Below are 15,237 nucleotides of genomic sequence, written 5' to 3'. Positions count from 1 at the left end.
AACGTCTCCATCTGAATGGGTACATGTGAAAACCTCTTCCTAGACTAAAATTCTCTCTCTCTGTGGATGGGTATTGGACCTGCTGTAATTAAAACACCTGAAGCTAGGAGGCGGAGTGCACGATCAGAAGGCTAAAGAATACATTTCAAAAACCTGACCGGCACATCCAAACATAGACTAAGTGTGAACAGGTGCTGAACCTAGAGTTGCCAACTCGTATATAGTTAAGTAAATAAGGCAGCACACTGCAGCGCTAAAACATGTAAACTTGAAAACACGAAATTAGAACTGCATTACTGCACTAGAAATATGAAAATGAGAGCTTTTAGCGCATAAAAATGGCCAATTTTATGTGTACCTGGTAGCCCCTTTACGGCATCTCTCTTATACCAGGTCCTAAACTTGCCTTACCTCGCTGAGAATAAACGTCTCCATCTGAATGGGTACATGTGAAAACCTCTTCCCAGACTAAAATTCTCTCTTTCTGTGGATGGGTATTGGACCTGCTGTAATTAAAACACCTGAAGCTAGGAGGCGGAGTGCACGATCAGAAGGCTAAAGAATACATTTCAAAAACCTGACCGGCACATCCAAACATAGACTAAGTGTGAACAGGTGCTGAACCTAGAGTCGCCAACTCGTATATAGTTAAGTAAATAAGGCAGCACACTGCAGCGCTAAAACATGTAAACTTGAAAACACGAAATTTGAACTGCATTACTGCACTAGAAATATGAAAAATGAGAGCTTTTAGCGCATAAAAATGGCCAATTTTATGTGTACCTGGTAGCCCCTTTACGGCATCTCTCTTATACCAGGTCCTAAACTTGCCTTACCTCGCTGAGAATAAACGTCTCCATCTGAATGGGTACATGTGAAAACCTCTTCCTAGACTAAAATTCTCTCTCTCTGTGGAGGGGTATTGGACCTGCTGTAATTAAAACACCTGAAGCTAGAAGGCGGAGTGCACGATCAGAAGGCTAAAGAATACATTTCAAAAACCTGACCGGCACATCCAAACATAGACTAAGTGTGAACAGGTGCTGAACCTAGAGTCGCCAACTCGCATATAGTTAAGTAAATAAGGCAGCACACTGCAGCGCTAAAACATGCAAACTTGAAAACACGAAATTTGAACTGCATTGCTGCACCTTGAAATGTCTCCAAGGTTTATAACTTGAAGTAATTGTAACAAAACTGAAAACCAATGGATGACGCTTTGGTAAATTATTTAGTCTCATCGTACTTCTCTAGTTAGATATAACGCAATGATAACAGCCTGTTCACACATGACTTTGGCCAGATACAGCGTTGTATAAATTTACTGTCCATTATTGTGCTGTACTTGCTTAACAGTGTAAAGTATAGTAGAAGCTTTGGAAAGGATTTTTCTTAAGTTATATTGTGGAAAAAAACAGATGGCACACTGATGAAACACTGATCCAAAACACTCATGACACCGGTACCATTTTGTCCTTTACCGGGATTATACGGACATGCGATGGGGACCTAAAACACAGATTATCAGTGCATAGATGAACAACATTACATTTGTTGACATTGAATCTCGTTTTCCAAATTTACTCCCAAATTCCAAATGCGTCCAAGTCAACCTGCAACTTGTGAACATCTTCCACAACACAACATAGCTCGGTGTTAGCTGCAAAAATAGAAACATCATTATTTGTTTTGCTATCTACACCATGTTCCAAATTATTATGCAAATTATATTTTTCTCGGATTTTCCTAAATGGTCGGTGCAAATGACAGTCAGTCTAATAAAACCCGTTAGATTATACATCGAATTTTATTGAAGAAACCTCCCAATGATAACAGTATAATCTCCAAAATGAATAAAAACTCAAAATGCACTGTTCCAAATTATTAGGCACAGTAGAATTTCTATACATTTGATATGTTTTAAAGAACTGAAAATGCTCATTTGTGGAATTTGCAGCATTAGGAGGTCACATTCACTGAACAAAAAAGCTATTTACTTCCAAAACCTCCTAACAGGCCAAGATAGGAACCCTTCTTTGATATCACCTTCACAATTCTTGCATCCATTGAAGTTGTGAGTTTTTGGAGAGTTTCTGCTTGTATTTCTTTGCCTCCCAGAGCTGCTGTTTTGAGGTGAACTGCCTCCCACCCTCATAGATCTTTTGCTTGATGATACTCCAAAGGTTCTCTATAGGGTTGAGGCCAGGGGAAGATGGTGGCCACACCATGAGTTTATCTCCTTTTATGCCCATAGCAGCCAATGACTCAGAGGGATTCTTTGCAGCATGAGATGGGGCATTGTCAGCATGAAGATGATTTTGCTCCTGAAGGCACGTTTCTACTTTTTATACCATGGAAGAAAGTTGTCAGTCAGAAACTCTATATACTTTGCAGAGGTCATTTTCACACCTTCAGGAACCTTAAAGAGCCCTACCAGCTGTTTCGCCATGATTCCGGCCTAAAACATGACTCCACCACCTCCTTGCTGACGTCGCAGCCTTGTTGGGACATGGTGGCCATCCACCAACCATCCACTGCTCCAGCCATTGGGACCATCCAGGGTTGCTCGACACTCATCAGTAAACAAGACTGTTTGGAAATTAGTCTTCATGTTTGTCTTGGCCCACTGCAGCTGTACCTGCTTGTGAACACTGTTTAGGGGTGGCTGAATATTAGGTTTATGCACCACAGCAAGCCTTTGAAGGATCCTACACCTTGAGGTTTGAGGGACTCCAGAGGAACCAGCAGCTTCAAATAACAGTTTGCTGCTTTGTAATGGTATTTTGGCAGCTGCTCTCTTAATCCAATTACTTTGTCTGGCAGAAACCTTCCTCATTATGCCTTTATCTGCATGAACTCTGTGTTCTGTTTCAGTCACAAATCTCTTCACAGTATGATGATCACTTTTAAGTTTTCATGAAATATCTAATGTTTTCATCCCTTGACCAAGGCATTGCTCTATTTAACGCTTTTCAGCAGCAGAGAGATCCTTTTTATTTCTCATATTGTTTAAAACCTGTGGCCTGTTTAATAATGTGGAACATCATTTTTAAGTAGTTTTCCTTTAATTAGAATCACCTGGAAAACTAATTATCACATGTGTTTAAGATTGATTTCAGTGATCCATTGAGCCCTGAGACACAATACCATCCTCGAGTTTATTTGAAAAACAAAACAATTAAATCTTTATGACACTTAAATCCAATTTGCATAATAATTTGGAACATGGTGTATTTCCCTTACATATAGAGAACTTTTGTTCCACATCATAGAAGTAGACAGGACTAATGAGACACTTTGCAGTTTGGCTCTGTACTTCTTTAACCAGTTCAGTACCAGGCCATGTTTCCTCGAATCCTAACCAGGCACACTTTGAAGTTTTATTACACCAGGGATTTTCAAAGCTCTAAATATTTTTTTTTACAATTCATGGGGCTTAATTTTTACGTAATTTTTATATCATTTTTATTTTTTTATTTTTCTTGCTGGGGTCAGGGGAAAATGTAAACAAAAATAAGAAACATTTGCCCATTTTCATTTAAAAAAAGAAAAAATAATCACTAGTGACCACCAGAAACATTTTACATCGTGTTCCCCTTTATGTAGAAATTATTATTATGTAGAAACAACCATTTGGGCTCTCAGTGTGTTGTTGTTTTTTGCTTTTTTTATTTGTGCATTTTTTTGCATTTATTTCACACTCTGTGACCTTCATAAGGTATTACAAGACCTTTGAGGGTAATTTTAAAGGGAATCTGTCAGCAGGTTTTTGTTACCTAATCTGAGAGCAGCTTGATGTAGGCAAAAGGGACCCTGAATCCAATGATGTATCACTTAGTTTACTGGGTGCAGCCAGTCTCACACAATCAGTTCTTAGATTTAGCAAAGCAGCAGACCTGAGAAAGCTACTCCTGCCCACAACAGGCTCTGCATTTATATTGTCTGTAGTCAGTCTTGGCCACTCTCTTCCCATTCCCGTGTAGCGGTGGGATATGGGGTAATGAAGGGTTAATGCCACCTTGCTATTGTAAGGTGACATTAAGCCAAATTAATAATGGAGAGGCGTCAATTATGACACCTATCCATTATTAATCCAATTGTAGTAAAGGGTTAAATAAAACACAAACACATTATTTAAAATTATTTTAATGAAATAAAAACAATGGTTGTTGGAGTATTTTATTCTACGCCCAATCCAATCACTGAAGACCCTCGTTCTGTAAGTAAAAAAACATAATAAACCAACAATATCCTTACCCTCCGCAGATCTGTCCAACGATGTAAATCCATCTGAAGGGGTTAAAATATTTTGCAGCCACGAGCTTTGCTAATGCAATGATGCTCATGGCTGCAAAAACCCCGGAAAATGAAGGTAAAGTAGGTCAATGACCTATATTTACCTGCATTTGCGGTGAGGCGCCCTCTGCTGGCTGAGGACAACCAGCAGAGGGCGCCTCTTATGAACTCGAGCCTGGGAGCTTTCTAGGAAAGTTCCCACGATCTAGAAACATCCAGCAGAGGGCGCCTCACCGCAAATGAAGCTAAATATAGGTCATTGACCTACTTTACCTTCATTTTCCGGGGTTTTTGCAGCCATGAGCATCGTGGCTGCAAAATATTTTAACCCCTTCAGATGGATTTACATCGTTGGATGTTACAGATCTGCGGAGGCTAAGGATATTGTTGGTTTATTATGTTTTTTTACTTACAGAACGAGGGTCTTCAGTGATTGGATTGGGCGTAAAATAAAATACTCCAACAACCATTGTTTTTATTTCATTAAAATAATTTTAAATAATGTTTGTGTTTTATTTAACCCTTTACTACAATTGGATTAATAATGGATAGGTGTCATAATTGACGCCTCTCCATTATTAATTTGGCTTAATGTCACCTTACAATAGCAAGGTGACATTAACCCTTCATTACCCCATATCCCACCGCTACACGGGAATGGGAAGAGAGTGGCCAAGTGCCAGAATAGGCGCATCTTCCAGATGTGCCTTTTCTGGGGTGGCTGGGGGCAGATGTTTTTAGCCAGGGGGGGCCAATAACCGTGGACCCTCTCCAGGCTATTAATATCTGCCCTCAGTCACTGGCTTTACTACTCTGGCGGAGAAAATTGCGCGGGAGCCCACGCCAATTTTTTCCGCCATTTAACCCTTTAATTTAGTAGATAGAACGGCCAAATTTTGCAGATACACACTACTAACATTAGTAGTGTGGAATCTGCAAAAAAAAAGGAGAGAAGACATGGTTTACTGTATGTAAACCATGTCTCAAATCATGTCGGGTTTTAGGAAGGAGAAAGAAAAAGCCGGTAATTGAATTACCGGCTTTCAAGCTGTATAGCGCTGGAAAAAATATTAATATATATACATATATGTGTCTACTGACATATATATATATATATACATATATATATATAGACAGTATATATATATATATTTTTTTTTTTTTATTTTTGGGACACATGGATCATTTCTATAGCGGTATGTTGGTTTTGCAAGCCTGCGAGCAAACCACGCAGTACGGATGCCATACGGATTACATACGGAGGATGCCATGCGCAAAAAACGCTGACACACCCTGCCTACGGAGGAGCTACGGACCACTATTTTCGGGACTTTTCAGCGTATTACGGCCGTAATATACGGACCGTATTGTTTTACGCTGTGTGTGACGCCGGCCTTATAAATACCAATTCATATTTACAAACAATTGTATAAAAGCATTGTTAGCATCTTCGTGTACTGCGTGTTCTTTCCCTCTTCTGACGGTACGGTCTGCTGCACGTGTATTTTGGAATATGCGCTAACCAAAAGCAATTTGTCAAACATGCAATAACAAATGACTTGTTTATCTTGAACTTCATACGAATAGTTCCTTGGAGAACGGGGTTTCGCATGAGCCGGGAGGTTAATTTAAATCATAATATCTGGCTCTTCAAACTGGTAACAATATTTTTACTGTATTTATTTTAGATGTCGTTTTTTTTTTTTTTTGCTTTTTTTTCTTGTAGCTTTTGTTAATCATTTATTTGGTTACTTTAGAATTTGACTGTAAGTTGGACGTTGTCCAAAAGGAAAATACTTAGACGTAGTTTTTTTTTTTCCCCTTCGTACATTTCAGTATATTTACAATACACAGTTCTAGATCACTTGTGAGGTGTCACATGACTTTAATCACGTTATATGATGTAGCTTTAAAGGGAATGTCTTATCTATATGTGCAGTCATGGCAGAATGTATTGGCACCCTTGAAATTGTTGCATTATTGCAGTTACACATGTTTTGCTATACACATGTTTGTTTATTTTGTGTGTACTGGAACAACACACAAAAAAAAAAAACTGAAAAAAAAGGTAAACTGAACATAATTTCCAACAAAATACCCAAAATAGGCTGGTCAAAATTGTTTGCCCCCAAAATTGTGTGTAAAAAACTTTGTTTCAAGCATGTGATGCTCATTCAAACTCACCTGTGGCAAGTAACAGGTGTGGGCAATATGAAAATCACACCTGAAACCAGATAAAAAGGAGAGAAGTTGACTGAATCTTGGCACCGAAGCAGCCATCTGCAGACCGGACATAACTGCAAGAGAAGTATGCTGCCTTCCAGGTGCGATGATCAAGGATGTGACCGATAGGATACCAAAGCTCTTCAGCTCCAAGGACGTCCACCCATTTCTTCTGATACATGTTGGCACCAATGACACGGCAAGGAAGGACCTACCGACAATCTGCAAGGACTTTGAAGAGTTGGGGAAGAAAGTAAAGGAACTGGATGCACAGGTAGTTTTTTCTTCTATCCTTCCAGTAGACGGGCATGGCACCAGGAGATGGAACAGGATCCTTGATGCAAACAACTGGCTAAGACGATGGTGCAGACAACAAGGATTTGGATTCCTGGACCACGGTGTGAATTACTGGTATGATGGACTCCTCGCCAGAGACGGACTACACCTCAACAAACCTGGGAAACACACATTCGCCAGAAGACTCGCTACACTCATCAGGAGGGCGTTAAACTAGAAGAAGAGGGGACGGGAAGAAAAACATTAGACTCGAACAAAGACGACCCAGGAAAACATACTCAGAAGGGAGGTAAGAACATTTCTAAAACAATCCACAGTGAGGAGATTGGAACAAAACAAAATCCTCTAAACTGCATGCTCGCAAACGCCAGAAGCCTGACAAACAAGATGGAAGAACTAGAAGCAGAAATATCTACAGGTAACTTTGACATAGTGGGAATAACCGAGACATGGTTAGATGAAAGCTATGACTGGGCAGTTAACTTACAGGGTTACAGTCTGTTTAGAAAGGATCGTAAAAATCGGAGAGGAGGAGGGGTTTGTCTCTATGTAAAGTCTTGTCTAAAGTCCACTTTAAGGGAGGATATTAGCGAAGGGAATGAGGATGTCGAGTCCATATGGGTTGAAATTCATGGAGGGAAAAATGGTAACAAAATTCTCATTGGGGTCTGTTACAAACCCCCAAATATAACAGAAAGCATGGAAAGTCTACTTCTAAAGCAGATAGATGAAGCTGCAACCCATAATGAGGTCCTGGTTATGGGGGACTTTAACTACCCGGATATTAACTGGGAAACAGAAACCTGTGAAACCCATAAAGGCAACAGGTTTCTGCTAATAACCAAGAAAAATTATCTTTCACAATTGGTGCAGAATCCAACCAGAGGAGCAGCACTTTTAGACCTAATACTATCTAATAGACCTGACAGAATAACAAATCTGCAGGTGGTTGGGCATTTAGGAAATAGCGACCACAATATTGTGCAGTTTCACCTGTCTTTCACTAGGGGGACTTGTCAGGGAGTCACAAAAACATTGAACTTTAGGAAGGCAAAGTTTGAACAGCTTAGAGATGCCCTTAATCTGGTAGACTGGGACAATATCCTCAGAAATGAGAATACAGATAATAAATGGGAAATGTTTAAGAACATCCTAAATAGGCAGTGTAAGCGGTTTATACCTTGTGGGAATAGAAGGACTAGAAATAGGAAAAACCCAATGTGGCTAAACAAAGAAGTAAGACAGGCAATTAACAGTAAAAAGAAAGCATTTGCACTACTAAAGCAGGATGGCACCATTGAAGCTCTAAAAAACTATAGGGAGAAAAATACTTTATCTAAAAAACTAATTAAAGCTGCCAAAAAGGAAACAGAGAAGCACATTGCTAAGGAGAGTAAAACTAATCCCAAACTGTTCTTCAACTATATCAATAGTAAAAGAATAAAAACTGAAAATGTAGGCCCCTTAAAAAATAGTGAGGAAAGAATGGTTGTAGATGACGAGGAAAAAGCTAACATATTAAACACCTTCTTCTCCACGGTATTCACGGTGGAAAATGAAATGCTAGGTGAAATCCCAAGAAACAATGAAAACCCTATATTAAGGGTCACCAATCTAACCCAAGAAGAGGTGCGAAACCGGCTAAATAAGATTAAAATAGATAAATCTCCGGGTCCGGATGGCATACACCCACGAGTACTAAGAGAACTAAGTAATGTAATAGATAAACCATTATTTCTTATTTTTAGTGACTCTATAGCGACAGGGTCTGTTCCGCAGGACTGGCGCATAGCAAATGTGGTGCCAATATTCAAAAAGGGCTCTAAAAGTGAACCTGGAAATTATAGGCCAGTAAGTCTAACCTCTATTGTTGGTAAAATATTTGAAGGGTTTCTGAGGGATGTTATTCTGGATTATCTCAATGAGAATAACTGTTTAACTCCATATCAGCATGGGTTTATGAGAAATCGCTCCTGTCAAACCAATCTAATCAGTTTTTATGAAGAGGTAAGCTATAGACTGGACCACGGTGAGTCATTGGACGTGGTATATCTCGATTTTTCCAAAGCGTTTGATACCGTGCCGCACAAGAGGTTGGTACACAAAATGAGAATGCTTGGTCTGGGGGAAAATGTGTGTAAATGGGTTAGTAACTGGCTTAGTGATAGAAAGCAGAGGGTGGTTATAAATGGTATAGTCTCTAACTGGGTCGCTGTGACCAGTGGGGTACCGCAGGGGTCAGTATTGGGACCTGTTCTCTTCAACATATTCATTAATGATCTGGTAGAAGGTTTACACAGTAAAATATCAATATTTGCAGATGATACAAAACTATGTAAAGCAGTTAATACAAGAGAAGATAGTATTCTGCTACAGATGGATCTGGATAAGTTGGAAACTTGGGCTGAAAGGTGGCAGATGAGGTTTAACAATGATAAATGTAAGGTTATACACATGGGAAGAGGGAATCAATATCACCATTACACACTGAACGGGAAACCACTGGGTAAATCTGACAGGGAGAAGGACTTGGGGATCCTAGTTAATGATAAACTTACCTGGAGCAGCCAGTGCCAGGCAGCAGCTGCCAAGGCAAACAGGATCATGGGGTGCATTAAAAGAGGTCTGGATACACATGATGAGAGCATTATACTGCCTCTGTACAAATCCCTAGTTAGACCGCACATGGAGTACTGTGTCCAGTTTTGGGCACCGGTGCTCAGGAAGGATATAATGGAACTAGAGAGAGTACAAAGGAGGGCAACAAAATTAATAAAGGGGATGGGAGAACTACAATACCCAGATAGATTAGCGAAATTAGGATTATTTAGTCTAGAAAAAAGACGACTGAGGGGCGATCTAATAACCATGTATAAGTATATAAGGGGACAATACAAATATCTCGCTGAGGATCTGTTTATACCAAGGAAGGTGACGGGCACAAGGGGGCATTCTTTGCGTCTGGAGGAGAGAAGGTTTTTCCACCAACATAGAAGAGGATTCTTTACTGTTAGGGCAGTGAGAATCTGGAATTGCTTGCCTGAGGAGGTGGTGATGGCGAACTCAGTCGAGGGGTTCAAGAGAGGCCTGGATGTCTTCCTGGAGCAGAACAATATTGTATATTGTATTGTATTGTATCGTGGGCCACACTAAACATGGAGAACAGAAAGAGGAGAAGAAAACTGTCTTCGGACTTGAGAACCAAAATTGTTGAACAATATCAACAATCTCAACGTTGCAAGTCCATCTCCAAAAATCTTGATGTTCCTTTGTCCATGTTACGCAACATAATAAAATAGTATAGAACCCATGGCACTGAAGCTAATCTTCTTGGACGTGGACATCAGAGAAAAAATGATGAAAGATTGCAACCAGGGCCGGCTCCAGGTTTTCATGGGCCCTCGGCGAACGAGTCCCAGTGGGCCCCTTTAACACATACCACAATTCATAATGCACCGATACGGCAGAGAAATATAGGTATAGTACAATGCCAAAGATTTCACATACTTCTTACATTACATGAGTGATATCTATTGTACATTCTACATTAGCTCAGAAACCGGACAGCATAGTCCTCTATACAGAATAATGAGCCCCATATATTGCTCCAAACAGAATAATGAGCCCAATATTATGCTCCATATAGAATAATGAGCCTCATATAATGCTCCATACAGAATAATGAGCCTCATATATTGCCCCATACAGTATAATGGCCCCATATAGTGCTCCATACAGTATAATTGGCACCACATAGTCCTCTATACAGAATAATGAGCCCCATATATTGCTCCATACAGAATAATGAGCCTCATATAATTCTTCATACAGTACAAAGGGCACCACAGAGTGCTCCATACAGAATGAGCCGCATATATTGCTCCAAACAGAATAATGAGCCCAATATTATGCTTTATACAGAATAATGAGCCTCATATAATGCTTCATACAGTATAATGGGCACCACAGAGTACTCCATACAGAATGAGCCGCATATATTGCTCTATACGGAATTGACCCCATATAACACTCCATACAGTATAGTGAGCCACATATAATTCTCCATACAGTATATGATGGGCCCCATCTATTGCTCCATATATAATGGGCCTCATATAATGCTCAATGCAGTATATGATTGGCCCCATACAGTATACTGAGTCCCATATATTGCTCCATACAGAATGGGCCTAATATGATGCTCCATACAGCATGGGCCCCATATAATACTCCTTCCAGAATGGGTCCCATATAATGCTCCAAAAACAATTGGCCCCATAAGATGCAAACTCGGCTTTGGGAAAATGGCCGCCGCGATCTCCATCTGAGCACGTGCGGCATCCCGCAGCCATTTTCCTGAAGCCCCGTGCATCAGAGCACTCCATCTGCGCACACGCGGCCTCAGGAAGATGGCCGCCCCCACCGATTACAAGGGTAATATCGCAGATCGCGCGCTTTTTCTTCACCTGCGCGCAGTGGATTTGGAACTTGGACATGCGCACACCACTACGCCACCAACGGAAAGCTGGGGAAGAAACAGCGATGTCACCACGCCCACCTGACCTGACCAGCCTGATTGACAGGCGAAAACGGCGACGTTGGTAATGTATTTCACAGCATAGGTGGGGAATCAGGTTACACTACATACACTATTGTAACGCACAGCGCAGGCCCTATTTAACAGTATTTTTATCTCAATCTGAAAAAACGGGGTGACAGGTTCCCTTTAATGGTAATGCTCCATAGAAAAAAGTAGTGTTCCTCCTTCAGGTGGAAAGGTAAGGTAATTTGCATACTTTTTAAGCCTGTAAGTATAGCCAGCCACCCTCTTTAGATAACTGTCAGATGACAAAAATCTATCTCGATTTCCCTATGCACATTAACACTCAGAAAACATTCATAAGTTCTCTATGGAGAAATCAGAAATCTGCTGCCAGAATCACCTTGCACGCAGCTTATCTGCCTGCTGAGTGCGTCTGTGTATGGGAGAATCGGCTGAGAACTTGCCGGATAATCAACTATCTAAAGTGTTTCAGTGTGAGTCAGGAAGCCCCCTTACTATAGGTGGCCAGCCAATGCTGCCGAAATCAGCAGGTTTGGAAGACTTTTATCTAATGTGCATGGGGACCTTAAAGTCTCCATGCACACGCTGGTTCACTTTAATGCAACCCAGTGTCCCCCTGGAAACTGCATGAAGGGCATCTCATGAAGCTTTACTGATACAAGGTAAGAACCCCAAAACAGCTGTCTAAACATGGGTGTCTGGTTCTTCCTTCTGGAAAAGAGTAATTGTGTGTACCATTTATGGTTTCAAAATTCATGTTATTTTAATAGGTGCTGTGTACAGTGGGACGGTACAAAACAAGTCTCTTAGGCTACTTTCACACTAGCGTCGGAATCTCCCCATCGCAATGCGTCGGGGAGAGATTCCAACGCTAGCGTTTAACGCATTGCACAATGGAGGCAGCGGATGCATTTCTCCGTCGCATCCGCTGCCCCATTGTAAGGTGCGGGAAGGTGGGGGCGGAGTTCCGGCCGCGCATGCGCGGTCGGAAAAAGCGGTCCGTCAGGAGCAAAAAACGTTACATGTAGCGTTTTTTGCTCCCGACGGTCCGCAGAAGCACGACGCATCCGTCGCACGACGGATGCGACGTGTGGCAATCCGTCGCAATGCGTCGTCAATACAAGTCTATGGGGGAAAAAACGCATCCTGCAAGCACTTTTGCAGGATGCGTTTTTTCTGCAAAACGACGCATTGTGACGGAATGCAGTTAACGCTAGTGTGAAAATAGCCTTACATGGCTCCACTTATGAGGACTCAGTTTCACAAATTGAAGCAAGATTTTTCTCGGAAAAGAAAAAAAGATTGTCGAATGAAAGAAAAAATTGAAGAAAATATATAGTGGACCCCCCGCCTGCTCCGGGCCCCGGCACTTGCGATACTTACCTCTCCCGGTTCCAACGCTGCAGCGTTTTCCATCCTCTGACTGTGACGTTCAGGTCAGAGGGCGCGATGACGTCACCAGTGCGCGCCCTCTGCCTGAGCAGTCGCAGCACAGAGAGCAGGAAGATGATGAGGAGTCAAGAAGCAGAGCAGCGTCAAGTAACGAGAGGTAAGCATTTCATTTTTTTTTTATATTTGGAGTAATATATGGGGACCATCAGAAGGAGCCCATATATGGAGCATTATATGGGGCTAATTCTATATGGAGCATCTTATGGGGCCAATAATATAGGGGGCATCTTATGAAGCCAATTCTATAGGGAGCATAATATGGGGCCAATTCAATATGGAGCAGTATATGGGGCCAATAATATATGAAGCATCTTATGGGACTAATTATATATGGAGCATTTTATATGACAGGCGAAAACGGCGACTTTGGTAATGTATTTCGCAGCATAGGTGGGGAATCAGGGTACACTACATACACTATTGTAACGCACAGCGCAGGCCCTATTTAACAGTATTTATATCTCAATCTGAAAAAACGGGGTGACAGGTTCCCTTTAAGTCTCCATACACCAGCTCACTCTTTTCAATGAAAACCAGTATTCCCCAGATAAACAAGAAATAGCATAATATTTTAAACAATATTTTAGCAAAAAAATTAAACCAAAGGGATATATATATATATATATATATATATATATATATATATATACACTGCTCAAAAAAATAAAGGGAACACTTAAACAACAGAATATCACTCCAAGTAAATCAAACTTCTGTGAAACCAAACTGTCCACTTAGGAAGCAACACTGATTGACAATCAATTTCACATGCTGTTGTGCAAATGGAATAGACAACAGATGGAAATTATTGGCAATTATCAAGACAAACTCAATAAAGGAGTGGTTCTGCAGGTGGGGAACACTGACCACATCTCAGTACCAATGCTTTTTGGCCGATGTTTTGGTCAATTTTGAATGTTGGTTGTGCTTTCACACTCGTGGTAGCATGAGACGGACTCTACAACCCACACCAGTGGCTCAGGTAGTGCAGCTCATCCAGGATGGCACATCAATGCGAGCTGTGGCAAGAAGGTTTGCTGTGTCTGTCAGCGTAGTGTCCAGAGTCTGGAGGCGCTACCAGGAGACAGGCCAGTATACCATGAGCTGCTACCTCAGCCTTTATGCAAGGAGGAACAGAAGGAGCACTGCCAAAGCCCTGCAAAATGACCTCCAGCAGGCCACAAATGTGCATGTGTCTGCACAATTGATTAGAAACCGACTCCATGAGGATGGTCTGAGTGTCTGACGTCCACAGATGGGGGTTGTGCTCACAGCCCAACACCGTGCAAAACGCTTAGCATTTGCCACAGAACACCAGGATTGGCAAATTCGGCACTGGTGCCCTGTGCTCTTCACAGATGATATCAGGTTCACACTGAGCACGTGACAGACGTGACAGAGTCTGGAGACGCTGTGGAGAGCGATCTGCTGCCTGCAACATCCTTAGGCATGACCAGTTTGGCATTGGGTCAGTAATGGTGTGGGGTGGCATTTATTTGGAGGGCCGCACAGCCCTCCATGTGCTCACCAGAGGTAGCCTGACTGCCATTAGGTGCCAAGATGAGATCCTCAGACCTCTTGTGAGACCATATGCTGGTGCGGTTGGCCCTGGTTCCTCCTAATGCAGGACAATGGCAGACCTCATGTGGCTAGAGTGTGTCAGCAGTTCCTACAAGATGAAGGCATTGAAGCTATGGACTGGCCCACCTGTTCCCCAGACCTCCCCAGAATCCGATTGAGCACATCTGGGACATCATGTCTCGCTTCATGCACCAACATCACGTTGCACCACAGACTGTCCAGGAGTTGGCGGATGCTTTAGTCCAGGTCTGGCAGGAGATCCCTCAGGAGACCATCCGCCGCCTCATCAGGAGCATGCCCAGGCATTGTAGGAAGGTCAATCGAAATTCCGAAAACATATCAACAAAATCTGGGGAAGAGTGCTAGTATTATGTGGTAATAACCCAGATAATAGATATAATCGCTCCAAACAATAAATATAGAAAAAGGAGGAGAACCAGGAGCATATAGTGACGGTATAAATAAGATAATCTTTATTAATACAAAAGCGTTAAAACTATGGACATCAGTAATAATCACAATGTATACCACAATACAGCATCGAAAAAGGGGAAAAAAGTAAACCAATACACACCTCACATCTCACCAACCTGACAGAATATGGAAGATGGTTATAGTATAACTGTAAGCAATGCACAACAAAGATTATCTTATTTATACCGTCACTATATGCTCCTGGTTCTCTTCCTTTTTCTATTGCAGGAAGGTCGTACAGGCACATGGAGGCCACACACACTACTGAGCATCATTTCCTTGTCTTGAGAAATTTCCACTGAAGTTGGATCAGCCTGTAACTTCATTTTCCACTTTGATTTTGAGCATCA

At 41.6% G+C, this 15,237-nt stretch overlaps 1 protein-coding gene across 1 annotated transcript in view; it reads left to right on the top strand.

Annotated features, from left to right (window-relative positions):
- Window positions 1–15,237, top strand: part of LDAH (lipid droplet associated hydrolase) — a 339,639-nt gene that overhangs the window by 110,672 nt on the left and 213,730 nt on the right. The gene's annotated exons all lie outside the window — the stretch shown is intronic.

Source organism: Ranitomeya imitator, chromosome 5, assembly GCF_032444005.1.
Source record: "Ranitomeya imitator isolate aRanImi1 chromosome 5, aRanImi1.pri, whole genome shotgun sequence".
Classification (NCBI taxonomy): Eukaryota; Metazoa; Chordata; class Amphibia; order Anura; family Dendrobatidae; genus Ranitomeya; species Ranitomeya imitator.
This window is presented reverse-complemented; position numbering and strand designations above follow the sequence as displayed.